This window comes from Octodon degus, unplaced genomic scaffold, assembly GCF_000260255.1.
Source record: "Octodon degus isolate 3935 unplaced genomic scaffold, OctDeg1.0 scaffold00178, whole genome shotgun sequence".
Classification (NCBI taxonomy): Eukaryota; Metazoa; Chordata; class Mammalia; order Rodentia; family Octodontidae; genus Octodon; species Octodon degus.
In genome coordinates, this window is record NW_004524754.1 from 2398018 (window position 1) to 2406364 (window position 8347).

The following is an 8347-nucleotide window of genomic DNA, read 5'->3' on the forward strand; positions in this document are numbered from 1 at the left end:
TAGAGAAGGGTCTACAGGTTGTTCAGGATCTCACTACTAGATTAGACTCATAGTGATCCACCTGTTTACAGCCTCCCAAGAGCTGGGATTACAGGCGTGTGCCACCACACCCAGTCTTAATAGCTGTCTCAGCATACCCCAGGGGTGGGACCGGCACGGCAGGCCTGGGGATCGAACTCCCGGCCCCTGATCCTGCTTGCAGATGCTTTAATCTGCTGAGCCATTGGGCAGCCTTTTTATTATTCATTTTTGTTCTTTATTCCATGTACTTTGTCTTTGCGGAACCACTTGCAGGCAAGTCGCGGACGTCATGAGCACTGGGTTTCCATGTGCCACTGCTTCCTTGTGTGTGGACCCATGAGATCTTCTGACACGCTCTCAACATCACCACCACAGGTGAGGAGGACACAGTCATGTCACACTACTGAGTAAGAGCCAGCAGACACCCACATGGCCTGATCATCTCAAGAATGTCTTGCATAGCCAGGCGCGGTGGCACATGCCTGTAACCCCAGCATCCGGGAGGCTGAGGCTGGAGGATCATTGTGAGTTTGAGACCAGCCTGGGCCACAAAGTGAGCTCACGGCCAGCCTGAACTGGATAGTGAGACCCTGTCTCAAAAAGACAAAAAATAAGAATGCCTTTCATTGTTGCTGTCTTTTGCCAAGCCAGAAATTTATAAAAATTCATCTTTTGCATTTGTTGTTGTCTTTTTAGTTGCTTTTTATCAAACATAGTCCCTTCATTCCTTTCCTGCCTCCCCCCCTTTTTTTTTTTCTTTCTCTTTCTCTTTCTGTTTTCCTTCCTTTCTTTCTTCTGGTAGTGGGGAAGAAGAATGGGTTTTTATGTGGCCCAAGGCGGCCTGGGCCTTGAGGTCTCCTGCAGAGCAGGAACTGTAGACACGGCTGTGCGGGTGGCTTCTTTCTTTGAAGAACAGCTTGCGGTGCTGGGCACTGCACCAAGGGCCTCTTGCACGCCAGGCAAGCTCTGCTCTCTCAGCCGCACCCCAGCCCAGACACTGACCTTTTTTAAACTGGCAAGGAATATGAGTATTATTAAAGTTACCATCTTAGCCTTTTTGTTGTCATTTATTTGATAGAAGATTTTGTTACATAGTTCAAGCTGGTCTGAAATTTACCATGCAGCCCAAGCTACACTTAAGCTTATAGCAATCCTCCTGCCTCAGCCTCCTGAGTGCTGGGATTACAGACATGCACCACCTCATGAACCTTTAGTCATTTCTAAAGGTACAGTATGGTGGCATTGGGTACATTCATAGTGCTGTGAAACTGTCACCACTAATTCTATCTTTTTAAAAATATTTATTTATTTATTTATTTATTTATTTATGTGATACAGGGTCTCACTATGAAGCTTGGACTCATAGTGAGCCTCCTGTCTCAGCCTCCCCAGCGCTGGGATTATAGGCCTGTGTCATCATACCCAGTCTTGGGGCAGGGAAGGCATGGGGCTGGCACAGCATGCAGTACCAGGGAATCAAGCTCAGGTCCTTGCGCTTGCCAGCCAGGTGCTTACAGCCCTGAGCTATCTCCTTGGCCCCACGACTTCCATCTTACAGAACTGAAACCCACACCTACTAAACAAAAACTCCCATCTCTCCCCCCACCCCCAGCCTCTGGCAATCATCATTCTACTTTCTGAATGACACTGACTTTTATAAGAATCAGACCGGCTGTTTTAAACAGAAGTCCCACCTTCCGCACCAAATGTGTCAGATCACTCTCCCCCTGGTGTTGCTAACCACCTTCCCTGTCTTTGCTGGAAACTAGCAGCTATTCTAGAGGCCGGACTGGATCCAGGCAACAACCTTGGAGCAAGGCCACCTCAGGTGTTTTGGTTCCTCATCACGTCACATCAGAAAGATGCAGGGCATTGTATGTGGCAGTATTGCTGGGCAGAAGGCTCTGGAAGGGCTTGCATGGGCCTGAGTTGAATGAGTTCTCTTCTCCTGTGGTCCCAACCTAAAGCATCTCCAGTGGAGAGCGCATCATTTATATTGCTGTCTCCAGCAAACTTTGTGCTGAATCTTCTCCTAGCCCTTTCCTTCTGCCTTCAAAACCAACCCAGATGCTGGGGATGGAGGTCAAGGATAGGGCCCACCCCGCATGCACGAGCTGCGGGCTTGGTCCCAGTGAGTGTCCCTGGGTCCAGTCCATGATCTGCTGGCTCCAAGGCAGAGAGGGTGTGTGGAGGACAACTGCTCGCTGCCTGGTGACCAGGAACCAGAGTTTTAAATTTGAATATTCACTAGATGTACATCAATCGTGCCAGGGACAACTACTTATATTCATGTTCAACTACAAATACCTTCTTTAAAACTTCTTGCAAAGTACTTTCTCATAGAAAGACTCATTTATCACATCCTGTGGTAGAAAAAAGCATCATATATAGGTGTACCAGGTTTGGGTCAATCCATGCTCCCCTTTTACTTTTTGTTTATTTTTGGCATCTAACCTGTCTGAGCTGGTTCCAGGTTTGTAAAAACCCCATGTATTTCTGGAAATAGGTTGGTGTTCAGCTGGGATCAGGCCTGAGATAATGCTTCTGACTGGTGTGGACCCAGAAGAAAGCCTTTTGCAGCATCACCGCCTTTGGCGCCTTCAGACCCCAGCACAGAACATTTGAATCTAGTACTAGCTACCTCCACACCACTGCAATACATATGTGAAACACTTTGTATGTCCTCAGCTGAGAAGTCGGCCCTCAGGGTTCAAGCTTGGCCATGAGGTGTACTGTATCCCACAGACTCTTGCAGTTCTGTGGACTTACAGTGTGCTGCTCCGACGGCACCTGTGGGTGCCCGGGACACCTTGGGGCTACTCAGAGGTGCGATCTCTCTGCTTTGCCACAGGCTACAGATGCAGTGCCCTTTGCCATCTACAGAGAGCAAAAGCTCCCAGAGTAAAGTATGGGGGAAACTCAAAATCTAGAGCTACACGGGTGTTTCAGGTCACTAGGGCCTACACAGATATTTCATCCTCTTCAGGTGACCAGGGGCCACCCAAGACCACTCAGCTAGCCAGGCAGGGTTCATACCTGAGCGTGTCTCCCAATTGCAGCTTAGTTCTGACTCACTGTAGCGCACTGGGTCGCCCATCACCCTGGGCCCTCTGCTCCTAGCAGTCTAGGACCGTGTGTTAGGGCACCTTCAGAAAAAAGTCACCAGCAGAGAGAGCGCACTCAGCAAACAGGAAACAGAATGCCTTTGTGATGGCACTGTCCCCTTTCAAGGCCAAGCCACAAGGAGCTCAAGAGGAGAAGTGTGCACATCCCGTGGAAACTCCTCATCTCCACAGCCACACTTTGTCTTGCCATGGCTTTCCTCCAGTCTGTAACCCTTCATCAGTGCACGGGCTGCTTTTCTTCTCAGCAGCAGCGCCCCCATGCGTCAGCAACCCACATTGCTTTAGGGCTTCCATCATCCTGCGGTAAGGGTGGCCTATCACGCTGCACACCCTGGCTTGAAATACCCACGCCGAAGTGCCTTGCACAGACCCGTCACATACCGTCCTCTGCGTCCGAGCTTGCTAGGGGTAGCACTGTTGTCAAACCTCATGACCAAGTTATGTCACAGCAGTGGGGGCTTCAAAGTGACTCCTCTTCTGCGTGGTCCCAGGCTTTGGTGCTAGAGGAAAACAGCCTCCACGATATTTCTATCCCGTTTCATTCGGTTTCCTTTGAAACTGCAAGGTGAAGAAATTAGGTTAGACAAAAGGAAGACGCTACTTCAGAGAGGAAGGAGTTTTCAGACCTGGAATGGCTATCGGGTTATTGCTATTCCTTTTTTTCTGGCTTCTACAAAGAAAATGGGTCGTCCTCAGTCCCACAGCCCTGTGGACAGCCCTGCCAGGGGACAGATGACAGAGCGGATGGACTTTGGGCTACCCCTCCCTTCTTAAGAATGACCAGGATTGCATCAAGCAATCAGCATGTACAGCATGCATTTCCAACAAAGCAGAAAGAGAAGAAAATTAGGCACTTGGCAAGAAAAAAAAAAAAAAAATAGAAGACTGCCCCCAGGAACAAACCTCATCAAGAATCTGCAAAGCAAGGACTGTGTGCAGCCTCTTCGGACACGCAGACCACAGCGCTTCGCGCTTTCTTTATACTGTTCTTTCTTCTGAGAACTCCACCTCACCCACAGGCACCAGCTCATCTGTCTTCCTGAGCTTGTGTTCTATGATAGGAAGGGCATTTCAAGGGAGATTCACAAATAAGAGGATCCAAGAGACACAACTCCAAGTCATTCCACCCTTTCTCCCTGCTCATCGGGATATATAACATCATCTTTTTCCACCCAATACTTACAGCAAGGAAATGAAACTGAGCACAAATTTCTTCGTTTTTTGCCCCAGTTTTTGTCTCACTGAGAATTTTCCTGAGTCGCTCTGTTTCCAAAATTTGTTCCATTAGGCCATGTTTAATAGCATCTCTGCTAGTCTCAAACAAATGCATGGTACCCCCAGTTATAGGACACAGGTTGTAGTAGTGTCTATGCTAAGCATGAGCACTTGTAGGGTGGAAGTTTGAGGTAGGGTGGGCCCCATTGGGGAGCACTTCTGCTTCAATTTAAGAGAGCTCAAACTGTCCATGTTCTGTGCAGAACAATTGCTGAGATGTCCCAATGATTCCTGCTATGCAGTCTGTATTGTTCCTTGGGTATTTCCCAAGGAACACACACACACACACACACACACACACACACACACTAACACACACACACACACTCCCCACCTGATGTCTGCGGGTGGCTACCCACATGAGAGAATGTGACATCCAGCCAGTCTCCTTCACCCACTTGCTGCCCTGCCTCAAGGCTTGCCTCTGAAGAGTCTTCTTCTAAAACATAATCATGGAATGTTCAAAATGTACAGAAGAGGAAGGAGATAATGTAATAGACCCTGAAATTAAATAGATGCTGACCTGTTGCCATTTTTTCAGTGTTAAGAATTGAGCTGAGGGGCCGGGGAGATGGCTCAGTAGAATAAGCACTTTCCTGGCAAGAGCAAGGGCCTGAGTTCAATCCCTGGTTCTGAAAAAAAAAAAAAAAAGAATTGCGTTGAGAGCCTCAGGTATACATGAGCTGTCTGCCACCAACATGCACCTCCATCCTCTACCCTTAAATCTTTCTGTTAAAACAAGAACCAATGACTTCTCCAGAACCCGAACCATTCCTCTCGCTCTTGTCTCTCTCAGAGTTGCCACCACCCTGGAAGATTTCGGGCACTCCTTAGCACATTTTTATGCTTCGTCTATATTTTGGTATCGTGGTGTACACATCTATTTGCAACTTGCTTTTCTGAACTTGATGTGCTTCGTTTATTGTGATTTGTCTGTGGTGATACAAACTAATCCAGCTGGTTTCTTCTGGTTGCCTTGGAGTGTCCAGTTAACAGACAAACCACAGTTTAATCATCATTTGTTGTGATTAGACATAAACCACTAGTTTTTTTGTGTACTGGTCTTACATTCAGTATTCTCAATTAATTCTCTATGTTTTGATTTTTTGTGATGACAACTGTGTCATCTACCATAATGGCAGACATTTTTTCTTCCTTTCAATACTTTTTCTTTTTATTATTTTCCTTGCAAGTACCATGTTGAATAAAAGTGACAATAATGGGCATCCCAGTCCAGTTTCTGATTTTTAAAACAATTTTTCTTAGATTGTACTGTATACATTAGACTTTTTTGAGACAGAGACTCACTACATAGTTCAGGCTGGCCTTGAATTCACCATGTAGCCCAGGCTGGTCTCCAACTCCTCCAGCTGCTCCTGCCTCAGCTTCCAAGTCATGGGACTACAGATATGCGCCACCACACCCAGCAAGATCATAGTGTTAAGTTATATTTGTTGTGGATTTGTGGTAGATGCTCTCTATCAAATTAAAGAAATTGTCTTCAATTCTCAATTTATTAACATTTCTTTCTTAATCAAAAATGAGTGCTCAATTTTAAAATACTATTTCTACAGCACTGAGATGATAATATGCTATTACTCTAGTTCGTTAACATAGTCAGTTGAAGTAATAACATTTCAAGTTACCTATTCTTAAATTCCTGGGATATATTCAATAATTATTTACAATGTTAAACATATTCTCTATGTTAAATGTATGCTTCTATGTATTTTTCAGTGCTACCATGTATTTTTCTAATGCACTGATGGATTTGGCTTAAGAATATTTTATTTAAACAATGAACACACCTAGAGAAATAGTGGAAACCACACCTTTCGTAACCGCTCCCCCAAAAATGAACTACTTAAGAGTCAGTTTAGCAAAGGAAGTAAAAGATTTATACAGCAAAAAATTATAGTACTCTGAAGAAAGAGAATTTCAGAAAATGGAAACATACTTCTCGCTCCTGGATAGGAAGAGCTCACATTGTGAAAATGGCCATACTCCCAAAATTGTTATACAGACTTAATACAATCCCAATTAAATACCATTAGTATACCTCACAGAGCTAGAAAGACAATTCCTAAAATTCATCTGGAACCAGAAGAGACCTAGAATAACAAAAGCAATCCTGGATAACAAAGGAAAGGCAGGATCCATCACAACCCCTGACTTGAAATTATACCATAAAGTCACTGTGATGAATTCAGCATAATACTGGGGGAAAAAAACAGCCCTGAGGATCCATGGAACAGATTGGAAGATGAAGACACAACTATAAACACACTCAGCCACCTTATCTTTGACAAAGGGGCCAAACATGTTCACTAGAAGAAAGATAGCCTCTTTAATAAATGATGCTGGAAAAACTGGCTTTCCACATGCAAAGGCTAAAACTAGAACCATGCCTATCCCCATGCGTAATAATCAACATGGATCAAAGACTAAATGTTAAGACTAAATACTAAATCTTCTAGAAGAGAAAGGTAGAAGCCTTAAGTCTATAAGGGTAAGTAAGGTATTCATGAACAAAAATTAAACTACATGGGAAATACTTCCAAGCATCAACAATGGGGATCTCATTTTTTTGAAAAGTTTCTGCATGACAAAAGAAGTCACAAACAGAATGAAAAAAAAAAACGCATGAATTGGGAAAAAAAATTATAGTGGACTGTCCTTCAGACAAGACTTTTTTTTTTTTTTTTTGCAGTACCAGGGATTTGAACTCAGGACCTTGCACTTGCCAGGCAAGCACTTATTCTACTGATTTATCTCCCAGCCCAAGACTCTTATCCAGAACATATAAAGAACTTTTAAAAGTCCAGTCTCCAAAATTCAAAGACCCGATACAAAAATGGGCATCTGAGATGAATATACACTTCACAAATGAAGAGATACATATGGCAAATAAATACTTGAAAACATGTTCAGGCCAGCAAGATAGCTCAGCCGACTAAGTGCCTGCTTAAGCAAGTACAGGGACCAGGATGTGCTCCCAGACACCACATACATGCCAGGCTGGCCTCATCCCTGGGTGCAGGCCAGTAAGACCTGGCAAGGTGATGCACATCTATAGCCCAGGACTGGGGAGGCTGAAAACAAGAGGATCAGTACAAGTCCAAGCTGCGTAGTGAGACCCTGTACCAAATACATAAAAAAGAAGAATAATGTTCAACATCATTTTGGTCATTCAAAAGATGCAAATTAAAACAACACTGAGTTACCATCTTACAACAGAAAGAATGGCAATCACCAAAAAGCCAATCAATAACAAATGCTGGAGAGGCTGTGGAGAAAAAGGAACCTTTCTCCACTGTTGGTGGGAGTTCAGGCTGGTAACCATTATGGAAATCAGGTTTCCTCAAAAACCTAGGACTGGAAGTCCCAGTCAAGCCAGCTATTCCCCTCCTGGGTATTTTCCCAAAAGAACTGAAATCATCATACCACAGCAATACATGTGCACCTACGTTTTTAGTAGCACAATTTGTCATGGCTGCATCTTGGAAACAACCCAAATAAATGCCCATCAACTGAAGAATGGAAAAGAAAGATATGGTATTTTTACATAATAGGGTATTACTCAGTTATTTTTTAAAAAGACAAAAAGGCTTTTTTTGAGACTTTTATAGATAAATGGATGCAACTAGAGACTATACTCATAAGTGAAAAAACTCAGATCCACACCTGCAAACATTGTATTATCTCACTAGTATGAGAACCTGAAAGAATAATTAAAATCTGAAAGGTACAATAGATACTGTGAAAAGAAAAGAATTTTTTTCAGTGGGAAGGAAAAATTGGGGTGAGTAAAAGGACAAATGAAAGAATGGAAAAATATATATTTATGTATATGTGTAGAATAGTTTGGACAATCATACTGCCAATTTCTGCTGGTCTTTTTTTTTTTTTTTTTTTTTTTTTTTTTT